This window comes from Armigeres subalbatus, chromosome 2 (genome assembly GCF_024139115.2).
Source record: "Armigeres subalbatus isolate Guangzhou_Male chromosome 2, GZ_Asu_2, whole genome shotgun sequence".
In the NCBI taxonomy this organism is placed as follows: Eukaryota; Metazoa; Arthropoda; class Insecta; order Diptera; family Culicidae; genus Armigeres; species Armigeres subalbatus.
The window spans coordinates 307,925,527-307,936,309 of NC_085140.1; the positions used below are offsets into that span (position 1 = coordinate 307,925,527).

General features: G+C 34.9%; 1 long non-coding RNA gene across 2 annotated transcripts; it reads left to right on the forward strand.

The window, feature by feature from the left end:
- The first annotated feature begins 7,044 nt into the window (after nt 1-7,044).
- Nucleotides 7,045-7,935, forward strand: LOC134216705 (uncharacterized). 2 transcript variants are annotated; one of them, XR_009980790.1, is made up of 3 exons: nt 7,045-7,366; nt 7,451-7,752; nt 7,813-7,935. It is a non-coding gene; the product is annotated as an uncharacterized LOC134216705 (long non-coding RNA). The 2 variants fall into 2 exon arrangements; XR_009980789.1 differs by having other exon boundaries at nt 7,451-7,935.
- Nucleotides 7,936-10,783: the final 2,848 nt, after the last annotated feature.

Below are 10,783 nucleotides of genomic sequence, written 5' to 3' on the forward strand. Positions count from 1 at the left end.
TATCCTACAGAGAACAACAACAATCATCGAACATCGTGGTCTACAGGATTTACAAAGGTGACAGAACTGTACACCCGCCTGAAACGTGAAGCAACAAAAGTTGGACTAGTGGTGAATGCATCGAACACAAAGTACATGCTTGTGGGCGGAACCGAGTGCGACAGGGCCCGCCTGGAAAGCAATGGTACGATAGACGAGGGTACCACCACGGCTGTTAATAATGTTAGTCATGAAATACGAAGCCGGGCAGTATCCAGAAGGTAGCTAAACCCGGAAGGGTACGATGGGCAGGATATGTTGCAAGAATGCCGGACAACAAACCTGCAAAAATGGTGTTCGCTTCCAATCCGGCAGGTACGAGAAGGCGTGGTGCGAAGCGAGCGAGGTGGGCTGACCAGGTACAGAACGACTTGCCGATTGTGAGGCGCATTCGAGAATGGAGAGATGCCGGCGGTCTCGAACCGTGTATTGTGGCGTCAATTCGGTGTTTCAGTGTTATCTGTTAAGATTGAATTTAAATAAATGAACGCAAGTGAGCAAAGGTGGAAAACTGCTATTCACTTTTGCCTATTGTTTGCGTTTGGAGTTATGTGCCTCTGAAAGCGCTATGTAGTTGTGAAATTGGATTTTAACGCAATTCGCCTTAAAAAAAACGATAAAAAACCGTTACGCAATCAGTGTACCGCACCATTGATTTAAGCTACTGGATAAAAGAAGCCATATCATGTAGTATATGATTGTGATCTATTGCTATTCCTTTCCGAAAGTAGATAATATCTAACTTTTTAATTGAAATTCCATTATTGAAACGATCGCCAACTAGCAAAAGTTAACAATTCTAAACTCAGAATTATTCCGAGAATGTAGGAAATGCTATTACCTATTTGCAGATTACAGCTGTGCTAAGGCCATCCTGCGTCAAAGAAGAAGTGTTTTCCTCATGGGACCGTTCTGCCAACAACCAACATTGCAAACCATGCCTAGGCCTCGATTACCACTAAAAGCTTTTTTTTTTAAATATTTCGTTTTGCACATTTTAGGGTAACGATGAATATTCCGGGCGAAGGTGCCTTTTCGCCATATGTGTAAGAACTTGTATAAGAAATATTGTTTTGCCAACTCTACCATTGCTCATCTCATCAACTCGAGTTTTCACTATCATGCCTATTGAAACGGTCATTTTCCGTAATTCTGATTGTTTCATAGCTGCACCTTTCAAGTTTTTCGTATCAAACCGCACTTTGCTGCCCTGAAGAGATTTTTAGGAGCGTCGTAGCCCAAACATGCTTCGATTCGCTTGTTTCTTAACAGCACAACTCAACACACTTTCAGACAAGCTTCGTCAAGAGTCAAGCCTCGAGAACGCAAATAATACCTTTTCTTTCACGATTATGCTTTCCCATTCGGGGAATAGGGACTACCAAGAGTCGAAATTTCTTTGCCGTGAATTCTGGAAGCAGGAAGGAAATTTTTGTTCTTTGAAATAAGAGATTGGGGAAGCACATGTTTTGAGTGTAAAGAGTGTACTCGTTTAACAATACTTGTCTGAAACCAGAGAATAAGGCTAATGTATTCTCTAAAGGGATGTGATGGTTTTACAGGTACATACGTATGCATCTTTCAGTGGGAAGGATGTTGGCGGATCGCAAATTGTTTTAAATGGAGCATTCTCGATTCTTTTTGCAGAATTCCCGATTTTTTTTACAATTGCCGTTAATATTTATTTTGTAACGCACATCCCAAGTAGTACAACTATCATAAACGACAGTCTGTGACTTACATACAAATGGTTTGAGTTAGGAGTTGCTGCAATCTTTGGTCAGAATTGTGCTGCAAGGGATGAGACTTAGTTTGAAAATTTGATGAGATAGGAGAAATAGGTAATTAAGTTGTGCAGAAAAGATTAAATAAAGCAAACCATGCCGATTTAATTTGCAGAAAATCAGACAAAATATTAAATTATGACGTTCAGTTTTATATGCTTCAATTTCATTAAGATGAAGATGAAAAAATGATGAGTACGGTAATATTAGTAAGTATTAAAAGTAATTTACGTCAGTAAGAAGGAATAGATTTATAAAATCCATAATATAATTCAGTCAAATAAAAGTTTCCTTGTAAATTTGTAGAAGTATTTTACATGATATGTTGCTTCGTTTTGAATAACTACTACAAAGCAAGTATCCACAGAGCTCCAACGTAACCAGATATAGGGCACGATAGTGCGGCGACGAAGTGCTAGTAGAAGTTAACGAAATGCCATCAGGTGAGGGTAAATATGTTCCTCAACACCGGAAAAGAAATGGAACCAGTTTCTCTGTTCGAACCGCTGCGCTGGCAGATACCGCACGTGGCACTACAGAAGCGGTAAACTTTTATCGGGAGCATAACCCACATTTGTTGTTTGTCAGTTTTTCTTCCTCACCTGGGGGGCCAGGATCGTGCTCAAATGACTTCTTTGCCTTTCTCCCGAAGGCTGTTTGAAGACTGTTGATAAAAAAGAGCGCATTTGATATGTACACAGACTGTAACACAGTTATTTGTGAAACTGACTTGGTAGTTGATATTAACTTCGTTACTTCGTTATAGGTTTATGGCCCTTGTGAAGCATTGGGAGAAGCTTTGAATCGAAAGGAAAATACTGTTCCGAAGAACAACGACGAAAAAAAAAACTTTATACGTGGAATATTTTTAGAGCGATCGAAAAACACTGCAGAATCAGATTACAAAGTGCTGAAACGGAAGTGGAGTGGTGTTTCACTCGAAAATCAGCTAAGAACAGCTTTATGTACTACAAGCGGTGATGTTTAACTTGTATGTTCCTCATTGTATTCTCTTCATATCTTAAAGATAAAAAATATTCAGCAGTGATGCCTTTTTCGTGCATTAGGGAGCACAATCTCATAAAGAAAGGTCTGCAATAGCACTTTAGGTAAAATGATTCATTTTTTCATTGATTTGCGTGTATCACATTTATTTATATGCATCACAGTAAAAAAAAACCTGAATATCACCCTAGCGTAAGTAGCAACTTTCTCGTTCATTATATAAAAAAAAAATTGGCCGTAAATTTCGATCGCATAATCTGATTTGAAAAATCTTCAAAAGGAAGCAGGGTGACAGGGTTCCCCTTCGAATGCAAACTGCTGTAAGCGAATCGGTCAACCAGGGTGGCGATTAGGGTGTCCCAAAAAACATTATGTTTGAAAAATCATGGTGCTCAAGCCTTGAAAGAAAACTGCATCTGGAGCATTTCTATAGAACAACCCAAAATTCTAAAAAATAGTTTAGAGGTTCCGACGGAGCGATTTTTGAAAAAAGCTGTTTTTTTGCACTTATTGTCATATACTGGCTATATTCGCCACATTTTAATCACTTTTTTTATCGTTCAATATTTTTTTATTTTTCTGTGGACCATAATGAGTATCCTACACGGTAATTCGGTTGGTATTATGCAATTATACGGCCTCTAAAACCAATTCAATATCATAAAAAATATTTTTTTTCGGCAAATTTTTGCAGAAATTTACCTTGTGTCCGTAAAATATTTTTTTCACGCGCGTTGTCAACCATTATTCAAAAAGTATGTTTTGTAAGGAAAGCTTTCGGGAAGATTTAGTTAACTCTTTAAACCATGATTTTCTTGCTAATCTTCTAAATTTCAACAATTTTAACGTTTTTGACATCAAATATAAGAATATAAATCCAGGCTGAAGTTTTATGTAACATTAATGCATTAAATTCAATTTTAATAATTTCTGAAGTATGATTGACTTACATAATTCATGAAAATAATATTCAACCTGTTAAAACCGATTATGGCAGTCTAACAAGCAAGCTAAGCTTGGTTGCCATGGAGTTTCGGAGTGTAGAATTATGCTTTCAATCATGCCCAGTTCTTTTAAAATTTCTTGACATTGACATGCGCCATATTGCGAACTTCTCATGTAGTTGCGATATCATAGAAGGCGGAGTAAATCCAATTTTCGTTAGATTGAATTACAGTTGTCAATTCCGTTAAAAACAATAGCAAATATATTCTTTCAACTATATTTATCTTTTGTTTTGATAGTTTACCTAATAATGCATGTTAGGGAATAATATGTCATCATAATTTTGTAAAACATAAATTTTTCTTTATCTATTTGAACTAAGTACAATATCCGGAAAGTGTTAATCAGAGTTCTTAAAACGCCTTTATTTTAAGACTAACCAATGTTTTTGCAATTTTTATTTTAAAAATTTTAACAAATAATAAGCGAGTAAATCTGTTACGACATTTTTTTGCTGAAGTTTGACAATCCATACAGAACTGCAAAATACTTCATACAAAAAGTGTGGCATGGGAGACAGCGGGGTATAAAATGCTATTTTTGCGTTACGTAATCAATGGATCTTTCCTAAGGTGCGGTTTTCATTCAGTGAAGTCTCTGGAATGTTGCTTTCAGATATGTGGGTTACCTTTTCTCCAGTGTTTGTGGGGTAGGCGCTGTAGCGCTAGTGTAATGAAAGGTTTGGGCCCTCCTTAGCCGTGCGGTAAGACGCGCGGCTACAAAGCAAGACCATGCTGAGGGTGGCTAGGTTCGATTCCCGGTGCCGGTCTACAATGCACACTTGTTCAAAAGCCCCAAAACGCGCGTTTTTTAGTTTGCGACCTGAAAACTACATTTTAGAGTCATGATGTCTTCAGAAGAGTTGAAGGATATTTCTTGGGCTTTCTTTTGATAAGAAAGCATCAATGGTCTATCCACCTTAAAGGACGGTATGAAATAAGAAAAATACGCAGATGTGCAAAAGCAGTGGTTGTCCTCTGCAATGTTATAAAGAATGTGAATTGTAACATCTTTTCTGAAGACACAATATTGGAATAACGGTTTTGTAACGAGTAAGAGTACGTTTTGTATGAATGATCACCAAAAATCAAATTTAGAGTATAACTTTTTTGAAAAGTGGGAATGAAGAATGTGTGTAGCTGCCAACAATTCTAAATACTCACGCTCACTCTAATGTGAATATGTATATACACATGTGGAAGTATTGGTTTGGGATATGGATTGTGAGTGCTTCGACCATGTGTCCCGACTTTGGAATTTTGGCTCATTCAGTAGCCGCTAAGTTGTGAAGGCCAACGGAGGTCCTTCGTAGCTTAGTTGGTTAAAGCACCAGTCTAGCGTACTGAGGGTCGTGGGTTCGAGTCACATCGAAGGAACAGTGATTACCTCCAATACATTTTTCAAATCAAATTCTTCCCCATAATATACATATCCCCACATATGAGTTTTCAGAACGTCTTCGAGAAATTTGTGAAGCGTTTTCAAACTCATAGGGTAACGATGGTATTTTGGACATCTGAATATATTTTGGACTTTTGGCTATATTTTGTTTATTTTGTTACATAAATGTGGTTATACATGTGATTATGAAAAAGGGCAAAGAGACACATGATTCCTATTTATGTAAAGAAAGCTAAGTCGAAAAACACGCAAAATATAACCAAAAGTCCAAAATATATTCAGATGTCCAAAATACATCATTTACCCTAATTTGTTATATAAATTTTGTCTGAATTTATTATTATATAGTAATCATACACAAAATTATGAAAAAAACAAGCGGTATTGGAGTACATTATCATACTTTATGAGAAAAAAAAAATTCGGCCATAACTTTCGAGCCCATTGTCCAATACAGATCTATTTTCAATGATAAAAAAATGGGCACAGAATTCCGCGTAGAAAACAACTTGGTGTCGGCGAACATGTTAAAAATAAGTTCCCGAAAGATTGGTGAGTTTTTTCATGCACATACATACTTGCACTGCACACGCATACACACACACAGACATCACTTCAACTTCTCGAGCTTAGTCGTTTGGTATGTGACACAAATGGTCTCTGGGGTTCTATCATAAAATCATCTTTGGAATGAACATAGAGTGATTTCGACACACCTTAGAGTGCGAGAAAGGCAAAAAATCAACAAATTCAAACCGGTGTTACTCGAGATACAGGAAAAACACCTCTATGATTTTTTGATATGATGAACTTTATGCCTTACTCTTTAAATTGATGGGAAAATATGTGATTTATTTCTGGCGAGGTGAACCGGCCCAGGGTCGAAAACCTCACTAATAAAGATAATAATAATAATAAGAGCTACAGACAACTTTTTTTTAGCAAAATGATGTTAATTAACAGGGCTACAACTTTGCAGAACAACCTTAACCGTTATTTTTGTAGATCAAAAAGTTAATTTTTCTATTTCTTGAAAATAAGGATCACCCTAATTTTCATCAACACCCGAATAAGGTCCTTACTATAAGGAACAACTTTGTAGAACAAAGTTTTTTTTCTATCTCTGCTATTTAAGGCTCAAAATAGCTATTTCCACTTAATTTGGCTTTGACCACTGTGCGGTCTAGGCAATTTTAGGATCGGAAATTGTCTCAACTTCTCTGGGCATAAAAGTATCACCGTGTTAGCCATACGATATACGAATGCAAAAAAGGTAACCTGGCTTCGATTGCAGTTAATAACTGTGGAAGTGCTTAATGAACACTTGCCTTGTTCAGATTACAGCTGAATAACATGTTATTCGAAGGTGTTACTTCTGAATAACAAAACCGTTCGCACTGGCATTTTAGGTAATACTATTTGACAACTGACAGCATGTGTCAAGCGCCAAATTTTTTCGAGCAGTTTGTTGTTCGTTTACAAATATGCAGCGAGATTCTTCAAATTAGAATTCAATTGTTATTAAACAATTAATCTGTTTGCGATTAAAGACCTGTTCAGCGGTAATGAGATTTGTTAATTTGCTATTTTCTTCGTAATTGCAAGAAGCGGACCAAAATCGAAGACTTGCGTTCAGTATGGGATGAAACTGATAGTGATTAGCGCACACTAAGCCAGAAGTATTTGTGTGCTTCGTTTAAATTTTATTTTGCTCATTTTTCTTTCGGAAATCGGCTAGGAACTGTGGTTACAAGTAGGTAATTTCATTAGCTTGTTTACTGATGTTGCTTTCTATATAAAATAGTGTGTATTGTTTGTCTTAGGTTTCGTCACCGGTGAACGGGATGTGAAGTCGAGGATTCCATAAATATTACACAGGCAGAAAGTCAATGGAGCCTAGAAGGTCAAGATGGATCAGAAACAATACAATGTTTAGCAGCTGCAAGACGAGCCAACGTGAATTCAAGTTAAACAAAATTGTATCGCCAAAACAGTGTGACAATGGAATTCATGGAACAACTTCAGCGCGAGAAAACAGGATTCCTGGAACCCGAACTAACTCGAGAACTATGGTGGAAATTCCAAAAATATTCAGTGCTTTCGTTTGGAGCGACCGACGGCTTTTTACTGGGGTAAGTCCCAAACAGTTTATTATGCAATATATTTTTGAAATTTTCGAAGTAATGTTACTGACGATCATAATTTTATGTATTTAGATGCGTCTAGTCCTTGGACCCAATGGGAAGTGTCATCAGTGTTGGTTGTCCTCCCCTATTTGGTTGTATCGTTGATCGGATTATTCTGCACCTATTTTGTAGATCCAGTTTTGCTCAAAAGGTCACCAATAGGAAAACCACAAGTTGCCGGTAGTGATAGTATTATAATTGGTTTTAAGAGTAAGAAACCCACCGTCGTTTCACCCACAAGAGGATGTACGAAATAACTTACAATTTTTATAATAAAATAACAATTAAACAACGCAGCATGATATCGCACGTAATCATCATCAGAGGAGATGGTATTAATTGCCAAAATCAGCTAAAACCATTCATCACATTCCATTTATTTCTCAACTTAGGTGAACGAGGCCAGCCACGAAACTACGTTGTTGTGTTTCGCTAGGAAGGGATCGTGGAGTACTACTAACTAAAATAGATACTAGAGTAAAATTATTCAAACGAAATAAAGATATTCAAACGCATTCACTTCTTCTTCTTCTTTTTCTTCTTCTACGAGTCTACATTCCAAGTGGAACCTGGCGGGCTTTTCAACTTGGTATCCTTCACCATTCTCTCAGTTAAAATTTGAAAGCTTTTCTATGCCCGCCATTGCATAAGTGTATGTCCTGTTTGGCAAGTACAATTGATACATTATGCCCAAGCAATCGAGATTGTAAAACCCGAAACCATACCCGAAAACATACTAGACTTAATCGAAAATCAAACTTGGTTACTCTGGATTCGCAGTCCTACGCATTCAGTTAAAGGCAAATAGCTTAAGGGCTAAATATATTCAAGTTAATATGAATTAGACGGTTCAAATAAAATGTAAGCAACCTGAAAATCTATTCTTGTTTTAATTAACTATGGATTCAATTCAGTTTTAATCTAGCTTCATTTTTTATGAATTTTAAAATTATTTATGAACGTTTCCCAAGTAATACCGAATTAAAAATTGATGTATAACGTGTTTGAAGTAAGTTGTGAAAAGGTTTCTGTTAAACATACAGCTTATTGATTGATAGAAGATGTTTTGTATTACATTCTCACGACTTTCTGATAACATGTAAATTTTTGATATTTGTTTGGTTTTTCAAAATGTTTTGTTTTACACTCTCTAGACATAAAATATGCCGCCAGGATGATTTATCGAACTTACAATTCGGGACTGATTTGCGATTTGGGCGTAAGTTATTTTGTAAACAAACATTGGAAGGCGAATTTCAGCTACAACAAGAATTTCCTGAGAAAACCACGGTATGTATCCAATAGAATAGGCTTCCCTCTAGCAGGTAAGGGAATTAGTTTTGGAGAAAAATTCTTGCATTCTACGGAATCCACGAAACAATGTTTGTTTACTAAATAAGTTACGGCCAAATCGCAAATGGGTTCCGAATAAACATGTTCATTTTTTGACATTTGTTTAGGGGTCGTACACTAATTACGTAAGCACTTATGGGGGGAGGGGGGGTCTGCTATTTTCTTACGCTCCATATAAATATAAAATGATTTATCTTGGAAAAATCTTACATGGGGGCAGGGGGGATTGAAAAACCCAGAAAAAATGCTTACGTAATTAGTGTACGGCCCCTTAGTTAGAAGATATGTAGTTATGATCCACATGTATGTGTATTTTAATTTATTATTATTATCGTCTTTATTTAAGAGGTTTTCAAATGTATTTTAATTTATTTTATCAAAATGGAATTCTAAAATATGTATGCATGTATTTTTTTCATCCAATCCTGTAAATATTTTTATTTGAAATGAGACATTTATCAACAGCTTTTGTTGTATTAAATTTACAGATCATATTATGTTGAGCGAATGAACATTTAATATTTAATATTTAATATTTAGTATTTAAAATTTAATATTTAATATTTAGTATTTAATATTTAATTTTCAATATTTTATATTAAATATTTAATATTTAATATTAATTACATATTTAATATTAATTATTAAACATTTAATATTAATTACATATTTAATATCATTTATTTAATATTCAATATTAATTACACATTTAATATTTAATATCAATTATTTAATATTCAATATTAAATACATATTTTATGTTTAATATTTAATATTTAGTATTCAATATTTAATATTTAATATTTAATATATTAAATATTCAATATTTAGAATATTTAATATTTAATTTTCTATATTTTTTATTAATATTTAATATTTAATATTTGATATTAAATACATATTTAATATTTAATATTTAATATATTTAATATTCAATATTTAATATTTAATATTGAATTTTCAATGTTTTATATTAAATATTTATATATATAATTTAATATTAAATATTAAATATTGAATATTAAATATTAAACATTAAATATTAAATATTGAATATTAAATATTAAATGCGACAGTCCATCATGAAGTATACCTTGCCAATTTTCAGCTCCGTTGTTCTACACAGCTGATTGAAGAATCCGATAGAAAACGAATAGGAAATCAAAAATGACATTGCCGTATAATCCAATTGGACACGTGAAATGACCAACCACTTGAATGCAAGAAAACATGCGCAGGGCCTTCGGCCTTCAGTCGAGCAGCAAATTCGATCAGTTGTATCATGTTATTCGCAATAACATGTTATTCAAAGGTGTTATTCGGCTGTCAGAAATGTATGGGAATATTACCTTCGAAATACATGTTATTGGCCGAATAACACCAAAGTGCGAATAACATGTTATTCGATCGTAGTGCGGATATAGCATTATGCTGCGAGGCAGGTTTTTCCCAGTGGGGGGATGTAATGCCAAGAAGAAGAAGAAGAAGAATGAAATGTTTAGTGGCATCGGTAGCGGAATCATTCCGCCATTGTCGGTCCGACTTCTGCGGGTGATTGCCCGCTAACAGTTATTCACTATGATGACGTCATCATCGATATGGATTCAGGCGGCGAAAGCAAAATTACCTCGCAAGAATTTTTCTTTGGTTTCTTCTCTGTTAGTGATTGGAAATGAAAAAGGTTCTCTTCAATACCATCTTTTCATTCAAAGGAAAATAAATCCGAGATAAAATTTCTCCAAAGCGCAAAACATAATTTTTTGAATCCTCATATTGTTTCCTTGTAACTATTACTTCCACACTACACACACATCGCAATTCATGATAGTATGTTTTTTGTTTACTAACATCACATATGATTCTCTTTATAGCCTATTCAGATTACGCCATTAATGACATAATAATTGGCGTTTCAGGGTAAATACGCTTTATGATGTCATTATTTACGTAATATTCCATACATTTTGCGCTGTCAAAAGATACCCGCTAAAAAGAGTCATGAAGAATTTA